We start from the raw sequence: 17378 nt of genomic DNA on the forward strand, positions 1-17378 counted from the left end.
GTATACTCAGGTTATGTATTCTGTTTACAAACCCTCATTAGTGAAAAATCTATATAAGTTCCCTGTCTCAGTTTATCTGCACCAAATGTTTTGGACAAAAGTCTCATCTGGTCAGCTAGCTTAAACTCCACATTATAGATTAAAAACCAATCTCTGCTTGCCTCACTTTTTCTGGTGCCACAGTATTTGGCATCTAATAAAGGTTTAATAAATGCTTTTCATTTGTTAATTTATTCATTAGTTCATTTTGACAAAGTATAGAGAAACTGTAGATTATTAGGACATTTCTATTTCCATTTTGTAGGTGAGAAAACATGGTTTTAATGGTTGAGGGACTTAGATATAGTTGAAGCGCTAGTAGAGGTGAGATTTGAACCCAGGATGCTTCTGATTGCTTAGCCTTTTTTCTTATACCAACATAGCTAATAAACATTGTTTAATTAGCCCTTTTCACCTACCTGTCCTTTTCACTTTCTTTTTATTTAATTTCTTCATTAAATTATAAATTTCTCAGGGGCGGAGGAGTCCACATTAAACCGAAATTCTCCTTGGACAACATCATACAAATATGTCCATAAAGGCATATGTGAAAAGAAAGGTAAATCTCTTGTTACCATAAAGTAATATAAGTAGATATTGAGATAATCACTTCCAAGCACAAGAAGAAAAGAATGCTGTCAGTTGTTGTTGTTGTTGTTTTTAACTTGATGCCATTAACTCAATAATTGCAAATGATTCATGATTCCCAAGCCACTATTTTCCCCACAGAAATCACATACATCATATTAAAAAAAATAATGTTTATGGTATCTTAGCATCCATGTCACCCACAGCAAATACAAAAAGGACATAACTCCATTGAATAATTCTGAAAAGCTGTTCCCTGCATCTAACAGACATATACTTTCTTTGTACTTATTTTGAAAGTTTTGCAGATCTGGAAGGACAGGGAAACTTGGGGCATTTGAGTTAATTTTTCTGTCTCATAGTAATTCATTTTTCTCTTACTCCCAAAGTGGAAAATACTAAATTTTATATGAAAAAATTTTCAAAACGTCTTTCTATAGCTCAAAAGTATTTGCTAGGTGTCATATGCTGTGTGAGGGAATAGGCTTCATAGAGATTAAAAAAAGACCCTACTTTCAAAGTGTTTATTTCCAATCTAATGAGGAGAATTATTCCTGATTCCAAAAATGAAATGTTGTGAACAAAAGTACCAAGATGACAGATGAAATGAGAATTAATGATGCAATGTCATCCCATTTGACCAAATCTAGATTCTATAAAAGGGAAACATGTGAGTTTAAGACTTTAAAAAAAAGATAGAGCAAAATGGTAAAGGGCTTTGAACTGCAGGATTAGAAATTTATAGTTTATAATGTTAACAAAGAGGAGTTGATAAAAGTTTTTGTCAGAGAAGTGGAATGACCATAGGATCAAAGTTAGAAATAGAAGAGTCCATGAATTCAGCTCCTTTGGAGTACAGATGAAGAAGCTCAGGCAGATAGAGGTTAAATGACCACACAGGATCATATAGTACTAAGTGGAAGAATTCATATTTGAGACTTCCCAACTCCAAGTCCAACTCTTACCCAATATGCCACCTAACTCATGAGCGGTATCTTTTAAGAAGATTACTTAGGAAACTGTATCTGTAGTATCATGAGTTATCATGAGATGTGTGGAACATCTTTTAAAACTCATCTTTCTTATCCTCCTAATTAAACAGATCACCAGTACTAGAGCTAGCTGAATGAACAACATACCTTTATTGTGTTTATTTTTCTCCTTTCTATAGCCTCATAGATAGGAAACCGGAGGGGACCTTAGAATCTATTTAGTCCAAACACATCACTTTGCAGTTGATGATAACAATAATAATAATAGAAGTATTTATGTATCCTACTATATGCCAGGCACTATGATAAGTGTTTTACAGTTATTTTCTCATTTGATCTTCTGAACAACCCTTCAAAGCAGGTACTATTATTATCCCATTTTATAATTGAGGAAACTGAGGCAGAGATTAAGTGATTTACCTATAGTTATATAGCTAGTCTGTGACTGTATTTGAATTAATTTCTTCCTGACTCCAGGTTATACCCATTGTATCACTTAGCTAAGAACTTAAGACACAGAAAAGTAATTTGCACAAGGACATACAAGTAGTGGTAAATGGCAAAATCAGGATTTGAATCCAGGACCTCTGTCTCCAAATCCAAGATTCTTTTTGCTAAAGCAAGCTATTTTCCTACCCTTATCTCTCTAATGTTTTCATCACTACTGCCAGTAATACAGCAGCAGTTATGACTGGCATGGGAAGCAGTGGGGCAGTGGATAAATGGCTGAAATTATATCAAAAAGTGAATTCAAATTCTCTTTCCCACTAACTGTATGACCATGTTCAAGTCACCTAATCTCTTAGGTTCCAACCAACTATACAGTTATATAGATGAGTTGCCATTCTCTATCACCAGAGGAAGATTTTCATTGGAGCTTCCCCACACTGATAAAACCATAGACCTCAACTAAAATAAAGAAATGAAAAAGGATCCTAAGGATTCTAGTACAAAATCATACTATGAGCCTATAAATCATGTATAAAATATTTCACAGTAAGAAATCCACTCATAATATCATTTCCTTTCTTTGAAACCTAGCTCCCCTAAAGGATGGTTCCAAGTCTGGGATCCTCAAACTACGTATTTGAGATTGTTATCTTTTCATAAAAGAAGGCTAACAATAGAACACATTTCCCAGTGTTGTTAAGAGGCATGAATGAGATAACGAATGTGTGAACTACTTTGCAGCCTTAAAGTACTATATAAATGGGGGCTGATATTATTGACATTGAATCACAAAATATTATATTTTCCACAGCTGTTATTCAATGACAATGGTAGGATGTGGGAGGAGAAATGGGGAAAACAGAATATTAATTTGAGGTGTGTTTTTAAAAAATTTTCTTCCAAAAGAGAATCTAGAGAAGCTTTAGAAAGATATTTCTAAGCTGGTTCACTTTTGTTCTGACTCTATCTTCCTCTTTTCTAGAATTCAGCTGTATTGGCTAAAATTGGTTATGACCAAGTAGTTCATTAATACTCAAGGGACTAAGTCACTCCCTGCAGGGCCCATTAACTCTATAGTATCATTTTTTGTTATTGTTTTTCTTCAATCATTTCAGTTGTGTCAGACTCTTTGTAACCTTATTTGGAGTTTTCTTGGCAGAGATACTAGAATGACTTACCATTTCCTTTTCCAGTTCATTTTACAGATGAGGAAACTGAGGAAAACAAGGTTGTACAGTCATACAGCTAGCAAATGTCTGAGGCTAGATTTGAACTCAAGAAAATTAATCTTCCTGACTCCAATCCTAGCACTCTGTCCACTGTGCAGCCTAGCTGCCCTTATGGGGATCATTGCAATCTTTTTAAATTCATGAAGCAGCATTGTTCCAAATGAAATGACATCTCCATAGATTATTTCAACAATTCAATGTCAAAGTCTATTCTATCCCAACCATATCCTTATGCTAGGGGACTTCAATAAATGTCAATTAGCACAAGATTAGAATTGTTAATTGCCTAGTCTCAAAATATAAATTCCCCAAGTGCTTCACTGACTACCAAAAGTTTGAATCTCACTTTAGATAGAATCACTTAACTTTATTCAGCCTCAGTCTTCTCATTTATAAAATGGGAGTAGTAGTAGTAGTAGTAGTAGTAGTAGTAGTAGTAGTAATAGTATCAATTTCACAGAGTTTTTGTGAAGGACTTCACTAATACACCAAGTCAGAAATCCTTCTTTAGAAAGATCATGAGCAAATCATTTAACCTTTCTTAGGCTGTTTTCTCCACTTATTTTATAAGGTTTTTGTAAATATCAAATGAAATAACATAAGTGTAGCATTTTAGAAACTTTAAAGTGTTACATAAATGCATCTTTTAATTGTGTTATTAAAAATATGCAGAGAAAAGAATATGGACAGGAGAGGGGTAAGGAAAAGGGAGGGAGAAAAATTTGGAACAAAAGTTTTGCAAGGGTGAATATTAAAAAATATCTTTTGAAAATAAGAAGTTATTAGTAAAAAATATGGAGCTGATAACAATTTGAATAGATTTGTTCATTCTCTGTCCCTACTCCTTATATTGACTTGGTTTTAAGCAATAGTTGGCTTGCTAACTAGCTATACAGACATAGCCACAAGGGTGTTAGTCAAACCACTGTCTGACTTGCTGTATTTGGCTTCCTATGTCTGTGACACAGATAAGCTTTCCCCCACCTACACTAATTAAGGATTTCCAAAGGGCTCTATTTTGATCACAGAAGTTAAGATGTGACTAAGCTGCATCCTCCTTTCCTCCTTTATCCACTATATGCATTACTTTGTTTTATAGTACCAAGCCATCAAAATAAGCTATTCAAGTATGCAAGTAAGAATAACTTATCCTTTCTCTCATTCACACCTTGGAAATTATGTTTACAATAGCATAACCTTTTTTTCACATAGTTTTCTCATCTATCAACTGGGGACAGTAGTAGTAATAGGAGTAGTAGTAGTGTTGTGCCACAGTTCCCTTTTATTGTCCTGCCTAGTTTCCAAAATTGTTCTGCCTGTTGCCCTAATTGTTCTGCCTCAATTTCCCTAAATTGTTCTGCCTCAGTTCCTTAAATTGTTCTGCCTCAATCCCCCTGGTTGCAACCCTACCTCCTGACCATTAAGACTGATATAACTTAGGGTTGGCTACTAAGGTTATAAACTGTAAGTGTGTAATCTCAAAATAAAGGGGAGTTCAGGCATCCTGGCTCCTAAATCCTCCTAATTATCAAGAATTTATAGTCCTACCCCCACCCTGTCGAAACCAGATTGATGGTCTAGTCCTAAAAATTTCCAACATTTACCAATGTTCTGACTCCATCCTCTGCCTTGCTCCCCTGATCACTCGGAGCCATACATATTTCATTAGAATCTCACATTCAGTGCTGATGATAAGGCTGCTGCTACTGCTGCTGCTGAATGCTTTGAGACATCAGCCTTGGTACCAAAATAGATCCTTTGGTCCCAGAAAATCTCTTCCTCTCAGAAATCCAAATAAAATATTAAAAACTCTCTAATCTCTATTTTGCTTCAGTTTCTCCAGCATTACAGTAGTAGTAAATAGTAAGTAGTAGTAGTACTAAGTACTAGTAGTAGTAGTAGAAGTAGTAGCTTGTTTACAGGGCTGAGAGAATCCACAGGAAACATCTGAAAGGAATTATTTAGAAGGCAAGAAGCAAGGAAAAAATGTGTTTTATCTTTAGAATTTTTACAGAATCACAGAATTTCAGTGTTGACAAAGTCCACTCCACATTGGCTCCTTCAACCCAGTTTCATTATCAACATTCTAGACAAAAAGTCATTCAGATTTTGTTTTAAGGCTTCCAATGAAGGGGAATCCACTAACTTCTTCAAAATATCTATGTCATTGTACTTTAAGATAATCTTAGCTGTTTAGAATGTTTTTCCTGTTATTAAGCCTTCTACTTGCTGCTCCTAAATTTTCCATCTGCTCCTCTATATAGTAATTACTATACAAAAAATATACTATACTTCAAGCTCTATGCATGGACAGATATGGTGCCAGGCCAATCAGAAATTAATATTCAGGAGACACAGTTGATAAAGCACCAGCCCAGGAGTTAGAAGGATCTGAATTCAAATGTGGCCTTAAACACTTAACTTCCATTATCTGTGTTACCCTGTGCAAGTCATTTAACTCCAATTGCTGAGAGAGAGAGAGAGAGAGAGAGAGAGAGAGAGAGAGAGAAGGAAGGAAGGAAGGAAAAATGAGGGAGGGAAGGAAGAAAGAAAGGAGGGAAGGAAGGGAGAGAGGGAGGGAGGGAGGGAGAGAGGGAGGGAAGGAAGGAGGAAGGGAGGGAGGGAAAAAGAAATGCATATTTCCTGGCATTTTAGGGACATACTGCTGCACACATGTGATACTCTATAGATTTTATAGATTCATATATTCAGTCAAAGGGAAGCCAACTTTTGCAGTTCCCCTATTTTATGTGAATGAAAAAACTAAAAACACAAGAGTTTAAAGGACATACAGTTCAAGATGTGGATGGGGGAAAGGGAAGCACCCAGAACCAAAAGAATAAAGTATAAAATGGCTAACAGAAATAAATGAAAAATCACAGCCAAGCTTCCTGAGGATAAGAACTCTAAGGTTGCCTGGAAAATTGTTAAGATTGTTTATTTGTAAGATCAAGTAATCTAAGCATAAATAGTTACTAAACAAGGTTTGGTTGGTTATATTTGATGTCCATTGTTAATCTTTTAATCAAACAAAAAATTAAGAAGATAATTTGTCTTAGGAACTTTGAGAAGTAGGAGATTGTTGCTAACCACTAACATGAGCATTGCATCCCAGTTAAGCACCATCAGGGAAGGGGATCTTGACCTACCAGGCCATTCTGACCTATCAGTAGACTTGTGGGGCAGGTTGTTGCTAAGCAGGCTAGAGACATCAAAACATGTAATCCACAGTTGCGAGTTTTCTCAGGAACACATGGGTTTCCCTATTCAAGTACATTACTCCTAAATTTACATGCTATATATTTGTACTCACTCTTCTCCACAAATTATATATATATGTATATTTTTTTCAGGGAAATGCATGAATTATGATGTTGCCATTATCCTGGGTTTGTAATCTATTCAGTAAATGTTTCATCCTATATTTAGTTTGCTTTCTATATATTTGTTTATATATTGTCTCTCCAATTATATTGTAAGCTCCTTGAGGGGGCGGGACTGTCTTTTGCCTCTGTTTTTATCCTCAGCATTTAACATAGTGTACTGCACACAGTTGGGACTTATATGTTTATTCATTGATTAACTGAAGAATTTTTAAGACCAAAAACATGAATTGTTACTCAAGCCAAATACAAGCATCAGTAAGAATAGTACTTTTAAAACTAAATCACATTTAATATATTTCACTTCTTTGTATTAACATACTTTTGCCCAGGGCTGGTACTGTCTGATAATATTTGGGGTGAGCTAAATATTAAGATCATTTATCTGAATAATTATTTATCAATGACTAGAATATATAAAATCTAAAAGAATACTGCAATTGTAAGGTAATTTTTCAAAACTATATCAGTTTTCTAAGATGAAAGGAGAAAGAAACTGGAACTATATGTAATCATGGCACATCCCTTATTGTAATTTTTTTATCCTAATTTGCTTTCCTTCCATCGATAAAATTCAAATGCTGTGAAATTTCTAAGGAGAATGAATATCTTTTAGATTTTGAATTGCTAACTGATGGTAAGATCAACACTATGACTTAATATCAAGAAATATGTGTTAGTTTCATTTGAATTTAATCCTGGAACAAGTTGTTTTTGAAGATGGGACTGTTGTGAAACTAACCTAATGGAAACCTTTACTATTAATCACAATTATTCCACTCAGATATTTTGCTAAATTCTTTTCTAGGAATTTGCTTCAAGCCAGATGGGATAGACTAGATTGTTCTATCTCTCTCATTTACCTGAATCCCAAACCCCTTTCCCAGTGAGAAGGAAAATTAAGACTATAACTGAGTAAGAATCTTCCTCAAGCCCCTATTTGACTCCAGTTTCCCTTAACCGGAAAGAGAATAAAACTAAAAAGAGGAAATGTTTATGATATGATGCTGTCATCCCTTTATGGGTCATACAATTTCATAGTCGAAAAGAACATTAGAATTTATATAAACCCTTTTTTGACAGTTGCAGAAGCTAAGCTTGTGTGTGTCTAACTCAAAGTCCTACTGTTGATGATAGACTTACATTCCAAATTCCCTGATTTTCCTACTACAAATTTCATAATCTACCCAGTCTCTGGTCATCAGGCCTTGTAGTATTCACAATTAGCATAAGCATATAGCTAATCATGAAGAAAATTGCAGCTTACATGCCAACATATGTTCACAGGAGAAAAAAAAATAAGTTTTTACATTTATAAATTCAGCATGCAAGTGGATGTTTATTTCCTTTAGACACTTTGATATGTTTAGAGGTATAAGCAAAAACCATTATAGCTACACAGAGTCTTAGAGAGACTGTTTTAGTCTAATTGCTTCATTTTACTGACTAGAAGGTATAAAAAAAAAAAAAAAAAGTCAGACAGCCTAGAGTTAAAGTGCTAGCCACCTTCCTTTTTCTTTTCAAAAGTAGTAGTTGAGAAATCAACCAAAAGGTTTTTCCCCAGTGACTTTTTTCTTTTTGTTCCTCTTGATGAACAGATTGATACTTCTTTTTCATTTTTTTTATTTGCAGACATTATATCTTTCAAATATTTTAGAAATAGCTTTGTTTGGGCTCTCTTCTTCTGTGTTTCTAAATGGTACTGACTTGGACAAGAGTTGTTTTCCACTTAGTGTTAAAAAAAATTCCTGTAGGATAGGCAAGCAATCTTAATTTGGTTTAATTTCCTTATTTAATCATAGGACATTATCTCTTTAAAAAAAAGCTTTCATCGCTTAGCAATGATGTGCTATTTCTTCTAGTCCATGATCCCTTGAACATTTTAGTTTGATCTCCAGCTTGTAAGAGATAAAACTATAACCTCCATATTCTAATTTATAGATTCATTGGGGGGTTTTTGCACCTAAAATTATGGCTTAATGAATTTGAAGAACTGACTTCTAGGAATCATTGTTGTTTGGAGGTAGAAAAGTTGATCAAAATACACATTTTTTTCAAGGAAGAGTTCATACAATATTTTTATAAAACACATAATCTCATGCAAGCTCTACTTAAAATCAATTAAAATAAAATCAACATCTAAATATTTTAACAAAACTGAGCCTCTTATATAAAGTCCAGTACTTTCTTGCAAATTATTTATTAACTATACTTTTATAGAAGGCAAAGACAGACACATTACATCCCACCAATATCTCAATAATCCAGTATTTTGCTTAAAAGAATCCCATTTCTTACACCCCCTTCTTTTGCAAAAAAAAAAAAAAAAATTTAATTTTTTCAAAGTTTGGTACTCTTGCATTCTGCTTTTTCATTGATCTCCCAATCACTCACCTGTGAAAATCTCTAGAATTCTAAAACTATCCTCTGGTTATATTCCTCTCTGGGATAGTCCAGGCACACTCATCATCAATTTCATCCTGTTAACAAGATATGAATTAAAAGAGAGTCATAGAAAAACACAACCAAAACGCCAAGATTGTCTAAAAGTAAATTGCTGAATTACCACTTCCTACTTGGAAGTGACGCCTTTCTAGACCCACAGTGAATGCTTAACCATGCATGTCTTGTAGCTCACAAAATTAGACAGAAACTGTGTAGTACTTGGGCTCCATGAACATTTAGAATAAAAGAATAAAACCAAGTTTACATGGAATGAGGTGAAAGGGAAGGTGATATGAATGAGACAATTCATCAGGCTAAGAACATCTTCCTCTCCCAATATGCTAATATTTGCTGGAATCCATTAAAATTAGGGAAAATATACCCATTTAAAGACTTCTCATTGTTTTGGCTTTCTTCTCTAATGGAAAGACCACCAGATTTGCAATCAGAAAACTCAGCTCTACTTTTTCTCAGCTGGCTGACTCTAGACAAGGAATTGTATTTTTCTGAGCTTTGATTTCTTTATCTACAAAATGGAGGTGATAATGCTTTTACTACTTGCTTCACAGGGTTGTTATGAAGATTAAGTGATCTTAATTACAATACTAAATTCTGCAATCTTAAAACATTAAAAGTACATATTCATAAGTTACCTGTATTGTAATAGAAGGAGCTAGGACTGAAGTCAAAAGACTTGGATTCAAGTCTTACAGTGACAATGGCAATGACAGACATATTGTTTTAAGAACAACTTTGAGTAGATAAGTTATTTTGACTATTATAAATATTTAAATTAACTGCAAAGCAAATATGAGGGAAGACACTATCCTCATCCAAAAAAGAAATTGCTAAATAGAAATATGTATGGAATGGTTTTACACATATATACTTATTTGTGTTTAATGAGAGCCATTTTAAGTTGGGGGAGGGAAGAAAGGAAGAAAGAAAAAAGGGAAAAAAGAAATGTTCATAATAACTTTATTATACATTTAAAAGGAATATCAAGTTGTACATAATATATTTGCAAATTTCACATGAAACATATCTTTTCTATATTATATTATGCTATGGAAATGTTTAATTCCATAAACTAAAAATTAAATAAAATTTTAAAAATCTTGGATTCAAATTCTGATTCTGTAATTTCTTAACTATAGGAACTTTGATAAATCAAGATCTTTGAGTTTCAGTTTTTTAAATCTGTAAAATCATAGTTGTGTTATTTACAGGGCTTCTTAATATGTGTGTATGTGTGTGTGTGTGTGTGAGAGAGAGAGAGAGAGAGAGAGAGAGAGAGAGAGAGAGAGAGAGAGAGAGAGAGAGAGAGAGAGAGATGCCTTTGGCAATATCTGGATTCCTTCTCAGATGAATGTTTTTAAATTTATAAAATATACAAGCTTATAAAGAAAATCAATTATATTGAAATGCAGTCATTATCAACATGTGTTGTTGGTTTGATTTTTTGTTTGTTTTTTGTTTTTTGAAAAACAAAACAAAAATAAATAAATAAAGCTTGAGACTCACAGAGCCTCGGGTTAAGAACCTTTGCCTTGTAGGATGGCTATAACAAAAATGCTTTGAAAATTGAAGAATGCTGAATTAATGTGAGTTTTCATTATTGTCTACTCCCTCTTTCATTCCCAATACACACACACACACACACACACACACACACACAAATAGAAGTGGATCAGTTAGTTTCAGTAGTTGTTTATCTTTCTTTTTCTTCCAATTTTTGTAACTATAGTCAGGATCCATAGTCCTTTTATAATTAGAAAAATAGAATAATAATAGCTAGCATTATAGCACTTTAAGATTTACAAAGTATTCTGTACATATTATTTTTATTTTAGTCTCAGAATAATCCTGTATCTTAGGTGATTTTATTATTCCCTTTTTTAGATAAGTAGAAACTGAGCCAGGCAGAATTGAGTATCCCAGAAGTAAACTCATGTCTTCTTGATTCCACATGCAATAGGCCATTTGCTGAAGGCCATAAATGGAACATGCAATTGAAATTATTTTTCCAGTTGGGATGCTGAGTTCACATTCAGCCAACCACATTCTTTTTCAAGCCCTGCTAAAATAATGTCATGCTTTTGCAAGTTGATTGGTCAGGGCTAGAGATGTGGTCTGCAACTTCTCAGCAGAGTTTTTTCAATATGTAAAACTAGAGTATTCCAGAAGTGAACTCATGTCTTCTTGATTTCACATCCAATAGGCCATTTGCTGAGGACCATAAATGGAACATGCAATTGAAATTATTTTTCCAGTTGGGATGCTGAGTTCACACTCAGCCAACCACATTCTTTTTCAAGCCCTGCTAAAATAATGTCATGCTTTTGCAAGTTGATTGGTCAGGGCTAGAGATGTGGTCTGCAACTTCTCAGCAGAGTTTTTTCAATATGTAAAACTAGCTGGCTGGCTCATGTAAAGATCATTTAACAAAACTTGGTGATCCATGTTCTTGTCACTTGGACTAATCAGCTGTATGACAACATCATAGGAGTCAATGAATGAATGAATAAATGAATAGATGTTAGTCAATATTTCATTGAATAACAAGTGATGATGAATTGGGAAGGAAACAAGAGAATTTAGTTTGAGGTTTGAGTGTCAGAATTATAGAAGTATTAGCCACAACATAAATAAAAGCTGTGGGCCAATGTCCCAGAAGATACCAAAAAAGAGCACGATCACAGCACAATCTGAAAGTCAGATTTAAAAAATGAGATTTGGGTGACTTTCATGGTCAAAATTTCAGATTTAACAATTACTATTACATGTATTTTTACTTAGAGAATTATGATTCCCAGATGTATTGGAGAAAAGAGTCTCCTCCAAACTATATAGCCTCCATTGGTCTCAATGAAGGCGAGAATTTGAAGCTATTTCCCTTCTTCTGTATGATTTACAGAGGATTTCTATTCATTAATCTTGACTTCATAGTGGAGACCCAAAGGAGAGGAAACAGTGTGTTACATGGAGAATACAAGATTATATGTATCCTCCAGCCTAATCTCTGACATCTGCTCAAGTGTGTTCCTTATGAGTTATGCTCCCCAGAGACTATACAACATATTTGCCTATGAGACACATCAGAGTTCATGTGCGGATTGTGGGTTTCTCTTCCCTAGTCTCCCCTCTCTCACCACTTCCTCTCAGATCCCTGAACCTCACCCTATATGACACAAGATGGCCAGTGTTTCTGACTCAAACCCAATATGCCATCATTCCTCTACAATAGGAATAGGAAATAGGAAAGGCAGAGGCAAATAAGTTACAATCAATAAGTTAATTAAAAAACATTAAGGAACACAAGATTTTGCTTCAATAATATCCATAGAGAGATAGTTTAAGGCACAGGACAACAATTCATGGCACTGGTGCCAAATATACCACATAAAATTCAATTCAACAGGCATTTACTTTAATTATAGAATTATACTATAATTATATACATGTAATTGCTATGCACTGTTCATACTGCTATGACAAACAGAATGGCATAGATGATAGAGTAGTTCAAGTCTTCTGACATTTAGTAGCTGGACAAGTCATTTAACCCTGTTTGCTTCCATTTCCTCACTTGTAAAATTATCTGGAGAAGAAAATGGCAAACAATTTTGATATGTTCTCCAAGAAAAACCCAAATTAGGTCACAAAGAGTCAGACATGACAACAAAATCTATAACTAAGGCAGAGACAGAATGTAATCTTCACAGATGGAGGGAGTTCTCATACCAACAAAAAATAAATACTTTGACATGACGCATGCTCATGGAAGTGCACTAGACAGTTTTGAGATCTAGAATGATAGCCAACTGCAGGCAAAATGTGAGGTTTATTATGAGGATCCTCCCACTTCCTTTTGAGTATGGGTCCTTCCTCCTGGAGTTCCTTCCACCCCCCCAACACACAAACACACACACACAAACACATTTACACATACACACATATGTATCCCATGTTTGTTATGTTCACTTGACTGTGGACTAATCCTAACTAGTATATTTTCTGAAAATTAAGGTGACAAACTTGATAATAACTTAAATTCAGTTGTAAGTATTTCATTTTAAAACCATTCTCCCAGTGATCACAAAGTTACTCAATGCTATAGCTGGAAGGAATTTTGGAGATGACTTAGTCCAATCCTTGCATTTTACAGTTGATGAAACTCATGTTTAGGGAGATTAAGTGATCTGAGTTTAGTCACGCAGACAGGAAGTAAGAAAGCTTGAACCAGGTGAAATGTCCTGAGGAACAGTTACAGATCCAAAATGTAGGTTGATTCCCTGTAATGAAAGAATGTGAAGTTTGTACAGAGGAAAAAAAAAACAAAAAACATTAGATTTGGAAAAGAGGTTTGGATTAGAATTCTGCCTCTTCATAAAAACAGTCAATTCTTGTGATTGGAAGTGACCCAGTACTCATAAAAGAAAGAAGAGAGGAATGGGCAATTATCTGCCAGTATACTTAAATGGAAATGATTCAGCTATATGTCAATGTTGCATTAGTAGTAAAGAGGTCTATGTTTTTCCTGGAGGATGGATGTGGAATGTGACTGGGAGCTTCCTGAGATCTGTCAAAGGTAGAGACCACTATTCATTTCTGGTGATTCATATGGGGACTAATTACATCACCAAAAGGAACCTAGAAAGTAATACTGGGAAATATGAAAGTCTAGGAAAAAAACTGAAGACAGCTATAGTTGTGCTTTTGGTTTTGGTGTTTTGTTTTTTAATCACTAATGCTGATTGAATATGGGAGCTTCAGAAAAGAAAGGGAGATTTAGGATGTTAATATCTAGTTAAAGTAATGGTGTTTAAGAAAAGGATTTGAAATTTGAGGAGCTAACTTTAAAATTAAGAAGGATGAACTTTGTGGCTATCAGGGATTGTTCAATATTTAACCATTGTTTAACCATTTCTCAAAAAATGTATGTACAACAGACTTTGAAAATTAATACATGTAGGTCTATGTATGTGTGTATATAGATGTGTGGGAATACATATATGTGTATGTGTGTCATATATATATATATATATATATATATATATATATATATGTGTGTGCAGCAGAGAACAAAAGAATAACCTACAAGGAAGCAAAGAAAAAAATGAATACTCTTGAATATAATGTCTTCTACTATTATATATACTTTCTTAAAATGGAAATTTATTGTTGTGTGTTTTGAATCCTTCCTGGTGTTCTGCATAGCACATGACAATGTTTTGGGTTTTGGTTTTTCTTTTCTATCTTTCTTTTTTCTATTCTGTTTTTCTTATTTTGTATTTAGTTCAATAAATAATTTTTTTAAATTTCCTCATTAGTATTTCTTTCATCACTTTCTTGTCTAGAGTATCAACAAAACATAAATCAAACCCTGATTTGTAAACATGCCAATTTCTTAGTAATAAATGCCCACAATAAAATTTTAAAGTGGCTCTGGAACCTAATCAATCTGTCTCCATAACTCCCCTGAAGGTACATGACTCAAAGCCAACCTCAGCCGTTAGCTATGTGTCTGTAACAAATTACTTAACAGTTTCCTCAACTATTATAGTGGGGATGATAATAGCACCTACCTCCTAGGATTTTTAGGATAAGATGAGATATTTATAAAATTTGTGTTCCAAATTTTTTTCTCCCTCCCTTCCCCCCACCCCTCCCCTAGACAGCAAGTAATCCAATACATTTTTTAAATGTACAATTCTTTTATTCACGTTTCCATAATTATCATGGTGCACAAGAAAAATCAGATCAAAAAGGAAAAAAATGAGAAAGAAAACAAAATGCAAGGCAACAACAAAAACAACAAAAGTGAAAAGACTACATTGTGATCCACACTCAATTTGGGGCAGATTTCTTCACTGTTTTTTCAACTGTAAAAAATAATTTTTAAAACCTTTTGTACAAATGCAACAAGATTAGAAGGGAAGCAATAAATTGGGAAAACATTTTCGCAGTTAAAGGTTCTGATAAAGGCCTCATTTCCAAATATATAGAGAATTGACTCTAATTTATAAGAAATCAAGCCATTCTCCAATTTATAAATGGTCAAAGGATATGAACAGACAATTTTCGGATTAAGAAATAGAAACTATTTCTAGCCATATGAAAAGATGCTCCAAGTCATTATTAATCAGAGAAATGCAAATTAAGACAATTCTGAGATACCACCACACACCTGTCAGATTGGCTAAGATGACAGGAACAAATAATGATGAATGTTGGAGGGGATGTGGGAAAACTGGGACACTAATACATTGTTGGTAGAGTTGTGAAAGAATCCAACATTCTGGAGAATGATTTGGAACTATGCTCAAAAAGTTATCAAACTGTGCATATCATTTGATCCAACAGTGTTACTACTGGGCTTATAACCCAAAGAGTCTTAAAGGGAAAGGGACCTGTATGTGCAAGAATGTTTGTGGCAGCCCTCTTTGTAGTGGCTAGAAACTGGAAACTGAGTGGATGCCCATCAGTTGGAGAATGTCTGAATAAATTGTGGTATATAAATAGTATGGGACATTATTGTTCTGTAAGAAATGACCAGCAGGATGATTTCAGAAAAGCCTGGAGAGACTTACATGAACTGATGCTGAGTGAAATAAGCAGAACCAGGAGATCATTATATACTTCAACAACAATACTATTTGATGATCAATTCTGATGGATGTGGCCCTCTTCAACAATGAGAGGATCCAAATCAATTCCAATTGATCAGTAATGAACAGAACCAGCTACACCCAGAGAAGGAACACTGGGAAATGAATGTGGATGGCTTGCATTTTGTTTTTCTTTCCAGTTTATTTCTACCTTTCTAAACCCAATTTTTCTTATGCAACAAGAGAACTGTATAAATATGTACACATTGTACATTGTATTTGTATATTGTATCTAGGATATACTTCAAAATGTTTAACATGTATGAGACTGCCTGCCACCTAGGGGAGGGAGTAGAGGGATGGAAGAGAAAAGTTGGAACAGAAGTAATTGCAAGGGACAATGTTGAAAATTACCTATGCATATGTTCTGTCAATAAAAAGCTATAATAAAAAAACTATTATTACATAAAAATAAAATAGAGCACAAAAATAATTTTAAGACTAATAATAATAATAATACTTACTTCTCAGAATTGTTGTGAGGATCCAATGAGGTAATAATTGTAAAGCACTTAGCACAGTGCCTTGCATTAAGAAGGCATTATATAAATGTTAACTATTATTATCATTATCATTAAATACAACAAGAATTGCCAGTAGCCAAGGCAAACAAGAAATCTTAATGCAGAGAAGTAAATTCAATCTTATAGGTTTTATTAAAACATGGTGGAATGGAATACTTGAAAAATGTGATATATATTGAAGGGATATAATAGTTAATAAGAGTAGTAGAATAGGATTGGCTATTAGGAAGATATACTTATTTAAGAAAGACTGAGAACTGGAGAAGGAAGTATGGTCAAGGATCATTTTGAAAAAGACATCCTCACACACAGCTCTCCATCTTCTTCTGCCTTTGTGCTTTCTCTTCCCCAGACTGGAATGCCCTCTTACTTTGCCACTGTCTCTCAGAATCATTTATTTCTTTCAAAAAAAATCTGCTGAAGCAACATCTCTTACACGAAGCCTTTTTTGATCTTTTCCCATTTGCTGGTGTTCTCTCCCCATGCCTTCCAAAATGACCTTGTATTTATTTTGTATACACTTCTTTATATGCATTTTTCTCCCCCTCTCCCCATAAAATGCAGTTGCTTAGAAACAGAAATTGTTTTAGCTTTAACTTTTATCCCTAGTACCAAATATAATGCCTGCCTAGAACATACTATAAATAAATTCTTACTGATTGATTAATTGATTTATTTTAAAAAATCAAAAGCAATATGGGGGTGGGAGTACACTGCAGACCATTTAATCAGAAAGAAATCACAAGTTTGAAACAGATGCTGAGACAATATGCAAACAAGTAATAATTTCCCTGTGCCACCACTGCTACCTAAGGTCATCCTCTAGGCCTTAACCATCTGCTTTGGTTCCATGTCCTGCAGTCCTTCACCTAAGGACCCCAAAATCTTACCATCTTCCATGGTAAGCATCTTTACTTAGGAATTCCAGACTTCCCATCTGAACAGGTTAGCCTTTTTTTTTTTTTAAATTCATTGCCTCCTACAAGTGGTATGAGTTCTTAAAAGCAGAAAGTATCTCAAGTTTTCTATTTATATCCCCATTGTTTGTATACACTTA

The 17378-nt window shown here is 34.1% G+C and overlaps 1 protein-coding gene across 3 annotated transcripts in view; it reads right to left on the minus strand.

Moving 5' to 3' along the window:
• CCR6 (C-C motif chemokine receptor 6) overlaps nucleotides 1-17378 on the minus strand; it is a 40435-nt gene that overhangs the window by 11726 nt on the left and 11331 nt on the right. Inside the window, exons 1-2 of one of the 3 annotated variants that reach the window (XM_074309338.1) lie at nucleotides 9076-9206; nucleotides 459-547 (exon numbers count right to left, since the gene is read on the minus strand). The gene's annotated coding sequence lies outside the window, so the exon portion shown is untranslated. Of the gene's footprint in view, nucleotides 1-458; nucleotides 548-9075; nucleotides 9207-17378 lie in introns of those variants that run through there. The other 2 variants (XM_074309337.1, XM_074309336.1) reach the window with 2 other exon arrangements.

Source organism: Sminthopsis crassicaudata, chromosome 4 (genome assembly GCF_048593235.1).
Source record: "Sminthopsis crassicaudata isolate SCR6 chromosome 4, ASM4859323v1, whole genome shotgun sequence".
Classification (NCBI taxonomy): Eukaryota; Metazoa; Chordata; class Mammalia; order Dasyuromorphia; family Dasyuridae; genus Sminthopsis; species Sminthopsis crassicaudata.